Source organism: Heterocephalus glaber, unplaced genomic scaffold (assembly GCF_053883595.1).
Source record: "Heterocephalus glaber isolate CG9 unplaced genomic scaffold, H.glaber_assembly_v1.0 deba00001610, whole genome shotgun sequence".
NCBI classification, from domain to species: Eukaryota; Metazoa; Chordata; class Mammalia; order Rodentia; family Bathyergidae; genus Heterocephalus; species Heterocephalus glaber.
The window spans coordinates 31,282,171-31,301,848 of record NW_028258381.1 but is presented as its reverse complement, the minus strand read 5'-3'; the positions used below and the strand labels follow the sequence as shown (position 1 = coordinate 31,301,848).

The window sequence follows — 19,678 nt, the reverse complement described above, 5'->3', positions numbered from 1 at the left end:
CCGGGGATTTAGCTCAGTGGTTCCGGCGTTTGCCTCACAAGCACAAGGACCCGAGTTCAATCCCCAGTACCAAAAAATAATAATAATAAATAAAATAAATTTCTCTTTATCTATATTCAGTTCTAGTAAAATGGGGGTCCACCTGGCAACATCTGCTTTGGTGAGGATTCTGATATGGAAAAGCAACCCAATGACAGTAAAAACAACCACAAAACACACACACACACACACACACACACACACACAAACTTGCTAGATTGATGAGGGTAATTGTGAGAAAAAATAGAAGAAGTCACCATATGGATGTTGTCATGTTATTATTATACTATTATCTTCCTGCCTAGAAAAACTCATCGGGCATTATAAATCTGGGTGGAACACTTGAGTTCTACAGACAGATCTGGTAATGGGGGAGGATTCTGAGACCCAATTATCAGAGGTATGAATTTGATGAATGAGGTCAAAGGAAGCCAAATCCCACTGGAACCTGAAGAATCTTACTTTTCTCAGCCTTTTAAAGCAAGGGCAACTCATACACAGGCTACACAAGTAAGGAGGGGGAAAAAAAGAAAGTTCTGGAAGCAGACACACCCAGATTTGAATGCAAAAGCAGATGAGGTTTAAAGGTAGAGCATAAGATGAGTATTTCCATCCATATTCTACCTCTCCCTACAGGAAGAATGGGTTGAAACCAGACCAGAATGGACAAGTACAGGTTGGTAAGAAAGACACTGTTGCTCCCATCCTTGGGGCTGAGGTGCAACCGCAGAAGGACAAGGTGACAGATTTTTAATGTTCTTAAAAGATTAATATTAAAAGCAATTGACAGTAAGCGATCGAGAGAAGCTGGAGTCCAGGGGAACCCAGGATGCTGGCTCCTCTACCAGAACACACGGTGATGTCCTTTATTGAGACCAGACTGTCCCAAATAGAAGCCAGACTCTCTCAGCCGATTTGCTGACCCCTGGTATGATTCACTTGGAGGAACCAGAGAAAAGTCCAGGCTGTTGGTAGGAGACTCACCCCACTCACATGCCTCTTCCACCTGGACCTTTCTGCTCTACTCCACATGCATCCACACAACCAAAGTGCATGGCCGTTTCCTTGTTAGTAAGTAGGAAGCAGCAGAGTGGAGCGGGAACATTCAGATGAGACTTAGACTGCCTGACTTCTCTTCCTAGTTTCACTAATCCCTAACCTTGCCAAAAATGCTGTCTGTGCCTCTCTGCAAAATGGAGAAAGCCACAACACCTGTGTGACTGGTTCCTCAGGATAGGAAAGTACCAAAATGATGAAGACAATAAATAGCAAACACCTCACAACTTAGCAGGTTCCAGGCACCGTGTGACACAGTTCACACAGACTCCCTCCTTCATCGCTCTGTGACAGGTGCTATCATGGCCCACGCTCCAAAAAGGAAGAGATGACGTCTGGAGGGCACTAGCTGCCAGCTGGGCGAGGGGGCAAGCTGGCCTGGCCCAGGCCAGTGTTCTGAGCCACCACACTGCACTTCTCCAACCTTAGGACACACAGTGCTTAGCAGTGCCTGGCAGAGTGAGAGCTAAACATCCCTAGCCCTGCGATGGAATGGCAAATCCAGGCCTTTACAACCAAAACAGTTCTGAAGGAAGAAGGGTCAAAGGTCAGCACAGCTCCATTACCAATCCCTTCTGCCCTAGTTCATCTCCATCTCGAACTTCCATAATACCAACCGGGACTTCCTGAACCTGCTTCAGACTTTGACTGTGTCGCCAGCAAGCAGCTATGGCTCGAGATTTCCAGGCTCAACAAAGACACAATTCTTGGTGCTGTGATGGAAACTGCAACTTAATACTGCCTCTGAGAAACGCTGCCGAGAAAATACCCCACAGCTTGAGCATAACTTCCTGTGTGGTAAAACAGGGATCTTTTTTATGACCTCTATCTTTTTACCTTTCCACTTAATAATGAATGGATATTTAACTTTTGCGTGAGTTAAATACACTCTCCCACCTCCTAGAGAGAGAACAGAGAGATTCATTTATAAGCGGGTAACATGATTTTATTTCCACTAACAAGGAATAATCGTAATTGACATCTAGCTCTGTCAGAGAACAGGCTCAGAACAAGTACTGAAAACTGAAATAATCACTTTTTGGTAGCAGGTTCCAGCATTTAATGAGCTTATTATGACAAAGAACCTAAATGGCAAATCAATTCACTGGGGTACAAGAGTTCACTGGGAAGTTACACAGCTTCAAGTGAAAGTTTATGAAACTAGACTGAGATTTAAAAAAAAAAAACTATCCTGTGGTTGACATTTCAAACATCTACTTAAAAATCTTCCAAGCACAGATTAATTCAGCCACACACATAAAGCATAAATGCTGGGGGCCCAACAAACCCAAATAACTTTTTTGGAGAAAAAGATCCAGATGTGCCTGTAGGTACTTTTAACTGGCACACTTAGGAGTAGATAGGAACATCAAATCAGGGGCCTCAAAGTTCAAAAGGATTTCCACCTAATCCTCAGCTAGTCAACTATCTGTTTTAAGAGCCTGCAAAAAATAAAGAGTAACTGTACTATGCACCCCCATTAGTAAGGATGATACTGAAATCATGGCCATCTACAATGATGGTGACTAAGTATCTTCAACCGGAAATTCTTATAAACAACCTTAAGGTTTAAGAGTGAGAACTTGATTTAAGAACCTATGGGAAAGCCAGAAGACAGAACAAGTAATCCTTTACAAAATAACATTAAAAACACAGTGACACTAAGCAATAATCACAGCATATTTTCATTGACTCTATGTCCCTTAGTATTTAAATATTAATAAATATTTACTCAGTATACATCCACTACAATGGCGAGAACTTAGGTCAGCTAGAATTCTCATACATTACTCATAAAAAAGTAGGACTCCTTTCAAAAACAGTTTGCTGAGTCTCTAATAATATCAAACACACACTTCCATATGTCCAAGATATCTTCCTTTCCGGGGTTCATCTCAGAGAAGTGAAAACATACATCCACACAAAGGCTTGTGTGTAAATGATTCTAACAGCTGCATTTATAAAAATACAAAAGCTAGACATCGCCAATTGCTGAACTGAAAAACAAATTATAGAATATCATCCATACAATGGAAGATTAGTAATAAAAGAAGAGGAAGGTACTGATACACATAATATCACAAGCGAATCATGCTAAGTCAGGGCTCTGCCAATTTTTACAAAAAAAGTTACTTATTTTCATTGGCTTTGTTTTTTGTTGTTGTTGTTTCTTGGTACTGGGGATTAAAGGCCCTCACACTGAGCTACACCCCTAGCCTTTTTGTTATTTTTTATTTGGAGAGGAGTCTCGCTAAATTTGTAAATTGTCCGGTTTGGGCTTGAACTTGTGATCCTCCTGCCTCAGCCTTGCATGGTGCTGGGATTGCAGGCTTACATCACCGTGCCTAGCTACAATCAGTTTTATACCTATTCAGTTACATATTGTTGGACTCAGAAAATGACACCCCAGAGGACAATGCTTTGGCACGCTGAGTACATTGAACTAAAAGCAACTGGAAGGCCTCAGAAGCAGAGTCTCTCTGACTGTCTCCCACCCCTCTGTCTTCAGTCCCTTCTAATACCCTAAAGCAAGTCATAGCAACCAGAATTCTCCCGTAATCATGGTTATAGAAACTAGAATTTCTCTTCCCCCAAACAAAACATGAAACCTATAAAATTTATTTTCTCTCGTCTCTCTTCTTCCTGGAAGACTTTCATTCCATGGTGGTCCTGCTCTATGCCCAGGAGGAAAGAATATCGCAGAGAGGCCAAGAAGAATCTGGACAGAAGGGCCCTGCTGGGTCCTTTGTCTACACAGCTCTCCATGCTTCAGCAAAACTAAGCATAAAAATAGTTTTCCCCGGGTCTTTGGGTCTTCTTTTCTGAAGGCTCTTGTATTGTGCAATCTTTGATTTTAAAAATGTGTTATGCTTCTGTCTTGTGAACTTGGGTTTTTGTTCTGTTTTGTTTTGTTTTATAGGTGCATAAGCTGTGACCTTTTGCGGCAAATGGTAAGGAAAAGTACCACAAGGCTGTATGAGACCCTTCGTGTGCACTACTAACACCAGAGCTGACTAGTTCCTACAAGCACCACAGAGGCACCACGTCTGAAATATTTACTACCTGAACCTTAAGAGAAAAACTCTGCCTCTATTTCTACACTAAGTAAAAGAACCCACATACAAAAGACCACATATGTATGATTCCATTTATAGAAAATTCCAGAAAGGACAAAACTGTATGGATAGAAAGCATATCTGCAGTTACCAGTGGTAAGGGTGGTGGTGGACTCTGCAGTGAGGGACAAGGGAACTTTCTGGGGTGGTGAAAATGTCTGTTTCTTGATTGTGGTGATGGTTACATGACTATACACATTTGTCAATTAATGCTCCATGAATGAAAATGGATTGATTTCATTACAACTTACTAAAGCTAGCCAAAAGGAATACATCTATTTTATATATATGTGTGTGTGTGTGTGTATTTCTCCTTACCACATTCTGCCAAGTATTACCAAATATTAGCTACCTCCCACTATGTATTCTTTGAGGTACTAGAGATTATGAGATTGACCCAAAATGACCAAGTTTCTGCCCAGATGAAGCGGTTATAACACAGTGGGCCTCACGCTGTTCCACAGCACACAGGCAGTAAGGGTAAAGTGTGATAAGACACAAGGATTTCAACAGGGCTTAGACTCCCACAGCCAAGCTGAACTCCTACAAGGCTCACTGAGTCCCTGTCTTCCCGCTCTCTCCGGAGAATCTCATAAAACCCCATGAACACACTTTTCATGGCACACTGACAGCCCTAAACCACCCACTTACCTTCTATCTTTCCTTCCATCCTCAATATCCACCTGTTTACTTGACATAGCTACTTAGGTCTATCTCACAAGCATCTGAAACAAAACATGTCTAAAATTAGACCCCCTCCAGATTCTCTTCCTCCTTCGGAGTTCCTCATGGTAAAAAGTGGGTTTGTGGTAGACCTTTCACCAGCCTCTCTGCTTCTTCCCTTGTGGGCTCACTGGGAGCCTGGGCTTCCAGCTCCTATGTGGGTAACAAGCATAGCCATCCATGTGACTCACTGTGACCAAAGCCACATGCATAGAACAGGCAGAGGCATTGAAGGACTAGAATGGGTCTCCATGTTCTCTTCCTTGTTCACAGCAAATATACTGGGGACTTTTTTGAAAGAATGGGCAGCCTGGTCCATGGAATTTGTAACACAGTCTCCTGGGAGGGTCACCTGGACCTACAACAGACTCTCCATGACCACAAACTCTTATATTGGCCAGCAACTTGGGGTATGACCGAGCCTCCTCTGCATAACCCAGGGATCTCCAGAGCTCATGCCAGAACTAGGGAGTCCTCCTTCACCCTCCTGCTCCCTTCCCCTCCATGTGCAGTCAGCCATGACCCAACTCCACGCTCAATGACTCTCTGGGCCAAAGCAATCTGGGCTCTTGCAACAACCCTGCGATCTCTCTTTCTCCACACAGCCACCTAGGTAGAAACCACAAAGACTCAAATAGCTTCTCTGCCTCAGTCTCTTCAACGGCTCCCCCTGCTCTGAGGCTAACATCCAGTCTCTCATATGCCCTACAAAAGCCTGCACAGTCCTACCAGGCCCACCTACCCAACCCTCTCCCTCCCTCCTCTCCATCCCTAACCCATTTCCACAGCTGCCTCATTCCAAGTTCCTCCAGGAAACATGGCCTCCTCTCCTCTGCTCTCCACTTTTCCTTCCTGCCACAACTACATGGCATCACTCTAAAACACACTGTAGAAACATCCTTTCCCTTATCTCATTTCTTGCTAGAGTGCAAAAAATGACTCTTGGGGAGTCTCTAGAAGGCCATGTGCTTGCTTTTGAGTCAGAGGACACAAGGCTAAGTCATGAATTTGAAATCTCAGACTTCCTGGTACCACAGGGTCTATCCACCGGTAGAAGCAGAAAGAGAAGAGGAAGATACCTCCAGAGCCCAGGAATGAGGAAAAGAACTGAAATGGGAGTGACAAGGCATCTAAAGAAGCCAGGAAAGGCACCCTTAGAAAACTACACCATAGAAGGACTCCGACCCCAGTGCCACCACCTCCCACCCAATGCTTCTGTACTGACTAATGCAAATCCCTCAGGAATAATCCTTCCCTGAAATCTAGCTGCAACCCTGTGCTAAGTCATGGACTTTCTGTCGTTAAAGGAAAAGCCTTCCCATGAAAGGCCAGGGAATCACCCTACACACTGCATCTCTTGGCCCCTAAAGTGTCAAGGGCCAGTATCCTCCTGGTATGGCACAGTGGGCCTCTCAATGCACTTTCCCAAAGACAAGACATAGTTTTCATCTCCCTAATATAAAATGGTATTATATTCAGGAAAAAGATATTCAAGAAACCATCATATGGCTGTCTATTTGGTATTCTGCCAAATATTAAATATATGCATGAAAGTGTTTCAAGTTCAGATCACAAGTAGAATGTTGAAACACATTCTGAAATGAGGGCTGTCCTACAGAGTTTTATTCACACTTGACCATTTTTGCCTTTACCTAAATGTTAATCCCAGTGGAGAAAGACTCCTTTTGTTTGCTTCTTTCATTTTAAAACCCTTAATGCTTAGGAAAAATAACTTCTAAATTCTATAAGGCAGATTTTAATTCTAGACAAATCCTTTTTATTTTCTTTTTGGCAAAATAATTACTTTTGGTAATCAAAAGAACAAAAATATTCAAGTCAAACTAACTTTTCTTCTTCTTGCCATTTCACCATCTTTAAAATTTGGCAAGCTTTACTCGAGGAAGCAAAAGCAAACCAGAGAGCTTTTGTGGTCACATCCTGTTTTTCAGGTGCCAGACAGCTCAGCGTATTTGCTTTTCTATCACCATTGATGGAAAAATAACATAAAAGGTGAATCCTACTGCAGATAGGTCAGAAGCATCTTTGTAACAGAGCTCGGGATGTTTTTATAAACCCTTGTGTGTCAAGGCACTTAGAACTCATTAAAGATTATTTGTGGATTGGTGTTCTAAACATTTCTGTATATGACAGTTGTGAATAACTCTCCTAATTTAAAGGTGAAAAATGCAGGTAACTTTTTTAGCTTTTATCAAACTAAAAGCTCTTCGCCCCCACAGCTTCACATCTGAGCCTGCAAAGAAAGGAAAAGCAATAGCCACTCTCCTGTGTGCACCCATTGACTGGAAAACACACCCAGTCTTTACTGAAACAGCCTCTAATAGTAGGCCACAACCCCACACTGTGTTCTCAATTCGGTGATGTGGCCCTAAATTCTTAGGGTAATCAAAGGCTGGGAAGCTTCCGAGAGTGAAGGGTCTTTTAAAAGGACACCTGGAAATAAAAAGGAACTGTTGCGGCAAGCACTAATCAATCACTAAGCTTGCTATAGGGATCCTGGTGAACTGGGAAGACCACAGTGAACCCAGGAGCTTCCAGGCTGCCTGGGGATGACAGGCTCATTCTGGGAGGTGTTGGCCTACACCAAGGCAGCACAGGAGAAAACAGGCAGCGGCAGGATGCCTGCTCAGCGGTGGCGCCTGAGAAGCTGTCCCCACCAGTAAAAGTGGAAGAGTGGTCATCTTCCTACTTGCAACTACCAAAGCGCTGGTTCTGAACACCGTCTGCTCTTCTCAGTCTTCTTTCTTACGATCAAAACTTTAATTTCCCCAATAATCAAGTTCAAACCCAGGGTAAAAACACGGGGGAAAAAATGTGGCTTCTGAGGTAAGACAGTGTGCTCAAGAACTAACCAATGAATTAATCAGTGCAGACAATCTCAAGAGTGCTCTTTTCCTCACTAGGAGCCTCTGCTCTCAGCTACATAAGCAAAGATCCCAACCTAACATCAATCTTCTCTGCAAAGAGAGACATAGTAGACTTTCACCATTAGCATCATTGTCCCTCCAGTGCTGTGCTTTAGGGTCACGAGTATAAAAATGTATAGCTAATGTTCCTTGTAGAACCTACAAAAGATTACAACTGCCACACTGATAAGGAAATACCAATAGATGAATGGCCAAGCTAAAATTTCACTTCCATTAACCACTTGGTGGAGATTCCCTCCACAAAGGCATTTCCCAAGGTCAAGACAATGACCTGAAGTTGTTTCCAAATTCTAAAACAAAACAAACAAACAAACACTTCACTTCGTATTGAAAGAGCTTAAGGATGAGATGGGAAATTCAGAAAGAGTAGCTGCACTTTTGCTCTTCAATTTTCTTTTTGTTTTGTTTTGTTTTTTGGTACTGGAGATCGAACTCAGGACCTTGCGCTTTCGAGGCAGGTGGCGGAACCACTGAGCTAAATCCCTGGCCCTGCTCCTCAATTTTCATAACTATGTCATTCTTCTACAAGTGAAGAAACTGTCTAGCACATTTTTTCTTGAGTTAAATTATGTGGCATACAACAAAAATGAACACTGTTAGTCAAAACTAGCTTGTATCAGACTTTAGCATTAACTACTTTTCATACATTAAGAAATATATATTGGGTCTCAAAATATCTCAAAATATGGGGTCTTGGCCTGAGGAATGCTTTCTGTTGAAGGAAAGAGTCTCATAAGCAAGATCTTTCTAGTGCTCTTGTCTTCTTTCATTTGCCACCCCCCTTCTCCCCAAGGCAGGCTGCAGAAACCAGAATTTCTTTTCCCCAAGATAGATCATGGAAATTCTAGTTCCCCCTCCATTCCAGAGCCAGCCATAAAAGCTAGGTATGCTACTCTAACTTTCCCCACCTTTCTATGTTATGAGCTGGTCATCGAGAAACGCTCAGACCTACCTTGCCTAATTGTAGTTTATCAGACTCTCGTTATAGAAGGAATCTAGCCCTAAAACTGGGAAGAAGAAATGCCTCACAGAAAGGGAAGAAGAATCTGAACAGGCAGGCTTTTCTGGCTTTCTCTTCTCCATCTGACCCTTTTTGTCTAATCACATTTCTATATGGCCACCCCTTCTTCATAAAATCTGAACATAAAAATGGTTCCCTGGCCTTTTGAACTTCATTTCTGAAGACTCCCATATTAGGTAAAACTCTGGTTAAGTAAATTTGCTCCGTCTTGCTCTTGTTAATCTGTCTTTCGTTGTAGGAGTGTCAGCCCTGAGCCTTATGAGGGGGAGGAAAAATATCACACCTCTCCACCCCTACACTTGTCAATACTCATAACATCTCATCACACAGGGTGTCTGTGGTAGGTCAGCAGATTCTATTCATTAATCTCATTTTACAAACAGGCTCTGAGGCATAGGAGGTGACCCCTGGTTGACAATGACATTCATTCCAATCTCCTAAACTTAAGTATTTAGAGTAACAGCACACGCAAGACAAAAAGACAGGCAGACACATGAATCACTTACACTGTGTTCATGAATTTCTATTTGAGGAAACAAAGGTGGACCTGAAATCCCTACCCTCACACCCAGAGTCTCTGTTGATGGTGGTGACTTAAGCCTGGGAAGACACAAAGGTCCATGCATCTGTGGTCTCCCTGGTGGCATCATCTCCCAACACGGAACTGAGAACCAGATTAAGTTCAGTGACAGCATTTGCCAAACTCCTCCAAGGGAGAAAGAGAGGCTCTTTATTCACTTCACAACTGTTCACAAATCAGTCACCGGACCTGGAAGCTCTAACGAGAGTGGCAAATGCCTGGGTTGCTGTTCGTGAGGAGCTTATATTCATAACCTCAGAAATCAGAGAGTGGACCAAACAGTCCATTGAGAAAGTGAAAGAACACACACACCACATCCTATGAAAATGCATTTATAAAGCTTCATTACATCAATAAAAATATGAAAACAAAATCTTTCTGATGACCTAGTTTTTATAAATTTTCTGGTGGTTAGGGTAGAAGGTCAACTTGCCTGGCACTGGGATCCACCAAGGGGATTGGTGCAGCACACTTTTGGGTGTGTCTAGGTGGGTCGTGGAGGCGTGGACTTGTGGTCTATGCCTGGTCCCTGGCCCTTTTCTGTAAGATATTTAGGAATCCAGTTGGCTCTCCATATCTCTGGGTTCTACATTGCAGGTTCAACCAACCATGAATGAAAAAATTTTTAAAAACTTCCATAAAGTTCCAACATGCAAAACTTGAATTTGCCAATGCGGAAGACTGTCTTGAGTGCACAGGAATGAAGTGTTGGGGACACACATTCCGCTGTAGCCTGCCACAGATCCTCAGCCTCAGCACTGCTCACCTCGTATCTCCTTCATGTGTTCCTCAGAGAGGCCTAAGACGGCTTTGTGTTTGTGTTAAATGCATGGATTTTTTTTCCTCATCATTATTCCCTAAACAATAGAGTATAACAACTATGTAATAGTATTTCTCTGTATCAGAGATTACAGGTAATATAGAGATGATCTGAAGTACTCAGAAGTGCAAGGGAAAGGGAAAGGAAGGAGACAGGAGGAAAGAGTGAGAGAGGACAGGGTATCAAAAACAATGACGTTATATGCATAGGTACCAGCTCCCCAAAATGAATTTACAATTATGTATCATAAACATATACCAATTAAATAAATAGATATTTTACATATAAAGTATTTGGGAGGATGCGCATAGCTTGTATGCACATTTTGTGCCATTTTATTCAAGGGACTGGAGTACCTGTAGATTTTGGTGTCCTCTGGGGTTCTAAAACCAATCTGTTTTAAGTACTGAGGAACAGCTATATATGGAACAAAACTTTACAAGATCTTTCTGCATAAAATAGTAAAATGTATTGAAAATATTAAGGAACACGAAAATAAATGGAAAGACATACAAAGATTATAAATGAGAGGACCCACTGTTGTAAAGATGTCACCAAGTATCCGTGACTGAGATAGAATGTACATAAGGACCTGCACCTACGAGGGAGCCGACACTGCTCAAGATGACAGCGTAGAAAAATGCGGAGTGGAGAACAAATTGTTTAATAAATGGTACAGGAACAATGTTGGCTAAGGAGGAAATGAAGTTAAGTCCCTATTTTTTAATCTACCTTAAATGAAACAATTCCAAAGAGTACATATTTGAATGAAAAAACATAGAAATCTAGTAAATCTTAGGGTACAGGAATATTCTAATTACCAAAAGGCAAGTATTTTTTTAAACTACAAATAGTCTAAAATATGCAGACTCTGGCTATCTATAATGTAAGCGGGAACATCCATTTACCAAAGGAGCCATAAGAAAAAATAAGAAATATAAAAACATGTAAGAAAAAGTAAACTCCACATATGGAGAGAGATATTCATAACATTTATAATAAACAAAGAACCCTAATGAATCAATACAACAAAGACAACAAACCCAAAAGACATATAGAGACATTTCATGAAAAAGAAAACATGTAAGACATCAGTGTATGAAAAGATGGTCAATCTCATCAGTAATCAGGGAAATGTAAAGAAAGAAAAGTACCCAAAATGCCACCACTTTATATCCAAGTTAAGATAGTATTATACAACTCATCAACCCCCAGTGTTTGGCAAGTACACGGAGCAAAATAATATAAATGGCACCACTTGAAAATGTACTGGCCTCCCAATATCGTGTTCTTGAGCTCTAACACAGAACACAATACCTCTTCTCCTGGTTATACATCCTGGAAAAACTGCTCATCTACAACAGGGAATGGATGAAAGGATCCATCATCTTTCCTAACAGCAAGAAACTGGAAACAGATAAATGTCTACTTCCAAGAGAAACCAAGTCTACTATAGTCATGAAATAAAATACATTACAAAAAGCAAAAATAAGCAACAGCCACATACATCAACAAAGGTGAACCTCAGAAACATAATGCTGTTGCTTGGCAAGCCATTGAAAAATGCAGGCAGAATAATCCCATTTTTATACAGTTGCAAAATATACTATTTATGTATCTCTAAAGAAAAAGAAAAAAAAATACTGTCTTAGTTACTTTTTCTCGTTGCTAAGACAAAATACCCAACACCCCAAATTAAAGGAGGAAAGGTTTATTTGGCTCACAGTTTGTAAAGGTTTCAGTTCATAGTAGGCTGGCTCCAAGGCAGGGTGGTGTGGCAGAGGGGCACTACAGAGGAGAAACCGTTCATGGCGGGCAGAAGGCACCAAGGCAACCAAGGGGCCCTAGCAGCCTTTTTCTGCCCCTTTTATACTCTACGTAGGCTACTGGGATTAGCATGGTGCCAAGCCAACCAGTGGAGTGATTTAGTAATCACACACCCTCAGTCCGAGCAATCACATACTCTAGATTCAGCCACCTCTGAAAAAGCCCCACATATGACCGCATGTGGCTTTGGGAGGACATCCAGACACAAACCAGAAGATATTCAGGACAATCTTTACTAGGGTGAAGATGGGAAATGGGATCCAAGTTCCAGAATTACTAGTAATGTTCTATTTCTTTGGATGAGTGGTGGGTGCCTGGATATTCATTTTATTAATCTTCATTAAGCAATACATATAATATATGCTCTAAAATTCTGAATCCTCATTTACCTACAGGGCATATTTAATAAAAAGCTAAAATTCACTCTAGCTGCCATCTTGAGTCCCTGCGTGTGTGCACCTAATCTCAGCTGGTCTGCCCAAGACCCCCTGAGCGCCAACCCTAGTCCCCTGTGCTGCCCCATAACCGCTCCGACAAGATGAAAGAAACTATCACGAACCAGGAAAAACTCACCAAATTGCAGGCACAAGTGCACATTGGTGGGAAAGGAACTGCTCGCAGGAAGAAGAAGGTGGTTCAAAGGACAGCTGCAGCAGATGATAAAAAACTTCAGTTCTCATCAAAGAAGTTACAGCTAAACAATATCTCTGGTATTGAAGAGGCGAATATGTTTACAAACCAAGGAACAGTGATCCACTTCAACAACCCAAAAGTTCAGGCATCTCTGGCAGCAAACACTTTCACCATGACAGTCCATGCTGAGACGAAACAGCTGACACAAATGCTACCCAGCATCTTGAACCAGCTCGGTGCAGACAGTCTGACTAGTTTAAGGAGACTGGCAGAAGCTCTGCCCAAACAATCTGTGGATGGAAAAGCACCACTTGCTACTGGAGAGGAGGATGATGATGAAGTTCCAGATCTTGTGGAGAATTTTGGTGAGGCTTCTAAGAATGAGGCAAACTGAACTGAGTCAGCTTCTGAAGAACATATAACTTGGAAGAAGTTACTGGGAGCTGCTATTTTATATTATGACTGCTTTTCAAAATTGTTTTTGTTTATGGATCTGATAAAACCTAGATCTCTAATGTTTTTAAGCCCAAGCCTCTTGGACACTGCAGCTCTTTTCAGTTTTTGCTTACATACAATTCATTCTTTGCAGCCAATTAATGAAGAAGCCTGGGAATAAAGTTTAAAACAAAGATTAATAAAATTCTTTGCCTAGTTAAAAAAAAAAAAAAGCTAAAATTCTATCATAAGTTACTATCAAGTGTTTAGTTTATCTGGACATTTTGCTTATGTGAAGCAACACACTGAAGTAAAATAAGATAGAAGGAGGGTTTCTACACTAATAAATACAGAAATCTCTTAAACTTCCTTGTACATATTTAAATTATCTATGTCTTAGGAAACACTAAGCAATGCAGAGGAATCTGTGATCTGGTAATGAATGCACCTTTTCTTTCCTGAGGAAATGAGGTGCACATTTTCTCCTGATGTAGACTTGAATAACCAACCTCCAGATTGAACAGCTCAGGGTACTGCAGTCTCTCTCGGGTCTCCTGATCAGTAATATGCTTCGCATTCACTGCCTGAAATTCCCTCTTCTCCCTCACCTTCTCCATTTAGTCATCACTGCCTGGGTGGGTTAGTCAGAGTGGCCCATTTCCTTGGCTTGCCCACAAGATTATTCAGCAGGTCCAGAGGGAGGACGGGGATACGGGGGAAGGTTTACTCAGAGGCAAATCAGAAAGGAGCGAAACGCAGGCCTCAAAAAACTTTCGTGCCAACATTACTAAAACTAATAAAAATAACTGTCAAAGGCAAAATCATGAAATGACTTAAATTGCTACAAATACTACTGGTAATTACCATTTAGTCATTCTCCTGACCTTTCACCAAGAGTACGAGGTGAACATTGGCTCTGCTAAATTTCAGTTTAAAAAGAGAAAGAGAACGAGTTTCTAGTTCCAAAACTGATTTACTGTGAAGAATCTCATCCTAGCCCCACATTAAGGAAATTAACTAGAAAAGTTAAGTGACTGAGACACTTAACATGAAGAAAGATCTTAACTTCCAAAGTCAGAGGCCATAGGTTGGAATCTTGGCTCTACCAAGAACTAGCAGCTAAGGTGGCCCTTAACAAATGCCTTAAACTGAGGTCTCAGAGGATCAGTTTCCCTATCTGTAAAACAAGAAGGAAACTGCTACCTCGTAGAGTTACAGTCATGATTAGATGATTCAAAGTAGTTCAGACAAATCCCAGGCACCCCATGAGTGGTTAATAAATGATCACTACTATTTTCCAAGGCCACAAAAGTTATGCAGGTCCCAAACTAAGGTTTCCATTAATATATCTTTTTATCCACCCCTAACCTACACTCTTTATTGGAGTGTGAGGCAGCCTGGGGATTGAACGCAGGGCCTGTGCACTGAGCCACATTCCCAGCCCTTTTTTAATTTTTTGAGACAAGATTGCCCCTAAGTCACTAAGTTGCCCAGACTGGGCTCAAACTTACCATCCTCCTGTATCATCCTCGCGGAGTGCTGGGATTTGAGACATATGCCGCCATGCCCCGTGCCATTTTAAAAATGAGAGCAATATAGTAAGTACCCCTTATTATAACTTTGAATTGTACTAATAAACTTTTCTTTTCTCCCAGGACTAAGAAAAACATGTATTTCAAAGGATTAAAAATACAGTACTTCAACAGAAAACTGTCACTCTACTCTGCTCATCCCCTCAGTCTAGATTATACATTTAATGGGAATTTTCCATTGTGTTCCTAGATAAATCACGCAATCATTAAGGGATCTAGCAGTTGGAACTTCCCTTTAATGTTCTTTTTCAGGATTATCTTTCTTTCCATCCTGGCATGGCATGGAGCAGATGGGAGCGATTATCATGAGACCACATCTTTTCCAGCCAGTCCACTGAAGCTCCAACCAGTCTTGTACATAAGGCCTATCTCCAGACTTCCATGTTGGAGAAGTAGTAGCATATACACTGTGACACGGACAGGGAAACATCATCCAGGGCAAGTAAATGGTTCCTCCTGAAATCCTACCACCCAAGCTCCCTTGCAAGGCAGCATTTCAAGGTGTAGCTGGGGACAGAATCAGGTGTAACACTCAAGATGGTGCCCACAGAGATCCAATTCCAGGAAAGGCACTTATCCCAAAGCCAAAAGCAAATCTTTCCACTAATCCAAACAGGATCAGGCAGAACTGATAATTTTAATAAATTTAGACCTATAAGATAAATCCCTCTGTTGAGTATTTTGCTTCTTTTTCCCATTAAAAGAAGTACAAGCCTTAAAAAATAAAATAAAATTTAACTTAAAAAAAGAAGTACAAGCCTTATTTGTTCATGGTGCTATTTTAATTTAACCAGAGCTTTCCCTTTAAAAGGCTCGACATGTTATCATAAATGCTTAATGGTTGTGCAAACAATATTTACTTGCCGTAAGTCAACACAGCTACCGATGGAGGCTCAAAATGTAAACAGAGTCAACCCATAATTCCTGGTTCTCTCTTTCACTGCTCCCTTGGGAGGTTCTCTCTGAGCCTAACAGGAGCTCATGTTTAAGGCGCTAGAAATCAAAGGCATCCAATGAATGAGCAAATAAAACATAACTTGTTATTTAATATTTCTAAAAACATACTGAAGTCATCGTCATGGGAGAAATGTGCACTGTGCTGGAATTCCCTGCAATCATTTTATGACTGTTGCTCATTTTAATTATCTATGGGGTGTAGGCACTATGCACCAAGTTCCCAAAAAAGCTAAGTTAGCGAAGACTAGAGAATTGGTTGCTCTAACCTGAGGTCACATTTTAAGTACTCACCACCAGTATGGGCTGCACAAAATCTAATTAGAAGGGATGCTGGCCATTCTGGACCAACATGCCCACAAGTCCTGCCTGAACTCCAGCTCCACGGATGCCCAAGCAACTCCGGGGCAAAGGAGATGCGGGTGAGGCTTGGCTGTTGTCATGGAATCACTTGTGTCTAACTGTAACAGCAACCACCTCCCACTTCTCCATGATAGCTCTGAATTTATTAATAAAGTTTTGGAAGTTCTTGCTAAAAACTCAGTATATGTATACAAGGTATGAACAAAAGATGTGGTGAATGTCTAATCTTTAAAAAAAAACTCATTATAGTAGAGAACACATAGCCATTAACTCCCTCCAAATACTCCCCCTCACTTTGAACACACTTATCCTGTTACCTGGCCACTTTCTGAAGCACCTCTGGAAGACCTCTCTCATGATGGTCTTGCATTGCAGTGTCATAGCTGCTTTGATATCCTAAATCTATTCAAAATATTTGCCTTCCATGGTAATCTTAACTTCTGCAAAGAGCCAGAAGTTGCATGGTGCCGGATATGATGAATAAAGTGGACGAGGACACACTGTTATGTTTTTACAAGCCTGCCTTTCTGTTGGATGGCACTCAGCAGCAGCATTCATTGCATTTTTTTATCCCACCTCATAAAGACACTAGTGAAAGAGGACTTCCAGAACTGCTTCAGAAAGTGGCCAGGACGGTGGGATAAGTGAATGAAGTAAGAGAAAATATTTTGAGGGAGATTCATGGCAATGTGTCTCTCAGTCTAACAACTTTCGTTGGAATTTAAACATCCACTGAATGAATATTTTGATCACCTCTTTTATATCACTCAAAACACTATATGGCCAGATAAAAAGAATGTAAGTTAGTTGTTTTTTAAAAAATCTATGACTCTACACAGTAACTTTTTGTTCTTTTCTTCCATCCCCCTGATTCCTCTAATATCGCCTCCCCCGGAAACAAAGCAACACATAAAAGCATGTATAATCACATTTTAATAGGCTACAGCTCCCCTACTACATATTTGATAACTGGAAGAAAAAAAAAAGGGAAGCCTTCTTGTTTTTATGAACCAATAAGCAAATATTAAAAGTTTTCCAACCAAAAAGCACTGATTCAATGCAGCCCGAGAGGGAAGGATTGAAGCAACACAAGTTTACAAAGTTCAGAATTAAACATGAGACCACAGGCCACACTTGATGCTCAGTTTTTTGTTTCGTTGTTTTTTGCCTTTTTTTTTCAAACTTCTTTTACTCAAGATCAAAAAGTTGCAAAAAAACCCCTGTGAACCTGGAACTCAGAATTCTTTAAGTATCTGTTAGTTAAAAAGCTCTGTATCCACAGGATGTGGCAGGTCTTACAAGCTCCAGCACAGTGACGCTGCCAGGCCTTGGGTCTCCAAAATGAAGTCATTTGCAGCAGACAGGGCTTGGTCAAAGATGAGCCTAGAGCTGGCCTCACATTGCTATGAGAAAGATGAACATGCATCAGGATGGGAGCGGAGGGCAATGCCACATTTCTGACCCAAGCATTGCCTCTACCAGAGCTCCTTGTTAGGCAATGCAAGTCTCAGAGGACAGGTGGGTCTCTCTGCATAAGGAAAGAAGAATCTTCCAGAAGCCCTTTCTTCTGACTTTGAACTTAATTAGACTCTCTGGTGGGTTGGGATTTTTCAGGCAGGAAAAGATCTGAAGGGATTAACAGCCCACCAAAGTGATAGCAAAACTAAAAACATCCCAGTAATCTGCAGACCCAGAGAAAGGGGTGGAGAATATTTGATTTTTCTGCAGAGCCTCTGGGAAACACAGCTGCTATTGAACCAAAGGAGTTACCAGTTGGGCAGAAGACTAATCCTTAGCACCAAGAAGTGCAAATCAGTTGCCATTAGCATCAAAAAGCCCCATTACAATCTTCCACACTCTCCCCTAAAGCCCTGGACTGCTTTCTTGTTAAATCTTCTCCTCTGGCAATTCAGCTACTCAGCACTGGGCACCCCGGTATGCAAATGTAAATAAACCTTGACTTTCCTCCTGTTAATCTGTCTCTTCTCAGTGAATTCAGAGCCCTCACCTCCAAAACCTTTAAAGAGCTAAGTGGGCAAAGGGAAAGTTTTCCTTCCAGCAGGTCCCAAAGCCAAATGAAACAGTCAGAAATCCAACCCAAGTTCAAAAGCAGAATCTGGAGGCTTCTGCAAATGGGTGGTCCAGCTGGTGGGACCAAAACCCCAGCCTTACTGGCTGGAGAACTCTGCCCAGGACAGCATCAGATCTTTGTAATTAACCTGAATCGTTGTCATTGGAAGAGGCCAAAGCCAGGCACTGCCAGGGCAGCACAGTGATGGAGACCACGTGAACCCCCCAGTTCTCTCTTTCCTGACATCCTGAAGCAAATGTGAAGTGTGCATCAGGGAAAGCCAGAAGTTAACAGAGAGGGCCAGAACCGGGGAGGTGGGCATTGCCTTTCTGAGCCATGCATACAAAGAGTGTACAGGGAAGGCTGACATGAAAAGTAAAAGTGATCAAATTTTTACTTCACTAGATACACATCCACAAAGACAAAGAGAGAAGGGAGAAAAAATAAACATTTTAAACCTCCTAATCCTAAGATTAAAAGGGAGAAAGAAAAGAAACTACTGTTTACGGGTTATTTTCTGTACAAATACACTTGCATCTAATTCGCTGAGTTCTAAACTCTGTTCCCCTGTCTCTCTTTCAACATTTCCTCTTTCAGAAAATAGTGTTATTATTAAAACAATCTGAGAATCACTCCTGTTCTTTTTTCTTCATCCTGAAAACTCACATTCATTAGCACCAACAAACCCAGTCTCGTAAATATCTCCTCCAAATCTGTATTCTCCTTTCCCTCCTGTTGACATCTCTGCTAGTGATATTGGGTGCATGATATAGGGATGACATATGGACCTTCAAATAATTTAAGGGAAATATTATAATTCTCAACCTGCTAGATGACCCATACATCAAGTTCCTGTTCTCTAAAATCAAAGAATGAATTCTAGGAACAACAGAGGTTAAGAGTAGGAAGTATTTATGGAGAGAAAGAGCTTCTGTCTAAGAGAGACAGAAGGGAGCCAGAAAGTGGGTTGCCCACAGATCCAGCTTCTCAAGGGAGTTTTATAGAGCAAAACCTTGAGGTGAGGCAGGCATAAGGTGGGACAAAACTATAGTCAACTAATAAGATTACAAGTATGGTCACTTAGGTAACATTGATCCAATGGAAAATCACAGGGTGAGTATAAGGTGGGACAAAACTATGGTCAACCATTAAGATTACAAGTATGATCCCTTAGGTAACGTTGATTAAATGGGGTTCAAATGGGGAAGCAAGCAAGTGTACACGGAACAAACAAGGATTTTCCCCAAGGAATGGGCAGGGAAGGTTTTGGTTCCTACCCAAGGTGATTGATGCTTATTTAGAATATCAATCGTGGCTGTTCAGCCCTAGGGGAGCTATGTGGGTGTAATCCTTTCTCCTTGTTTTAAAGCCTTGACCTCTAACAAATGGGCCTCTAGCCACAGTTGTAATAGGTTCTTATCTTCTGCATTGACTCTCTAGAGGGCCCAGCCCTGTCTGACTGCCTATAGTATTTTAAGTAACTGAGCTATGTGTAATGCTAGG

General features: G+C 41.5%; 1 protein-coding gene and 1 pseudogene across 10 annotated transcripts in view; one reads left to right on the top strand and one right to left on the bottom strand.

Moving 5' to 3' along the window:
* Positions 1–19,678, bottom strand: part of Elmo1 (engulfment and cell motility 1) — a 578,859-nt gene that overhangs the window by 489,520 nt on the left and 69,661 nt on the right. The window lies entirely within an intron of this gene.
* LOC101717818 (transcription factor BTF3 pseudogene) lies at positions 12,618–13,236 on the top strand (annotated as a pseudogene).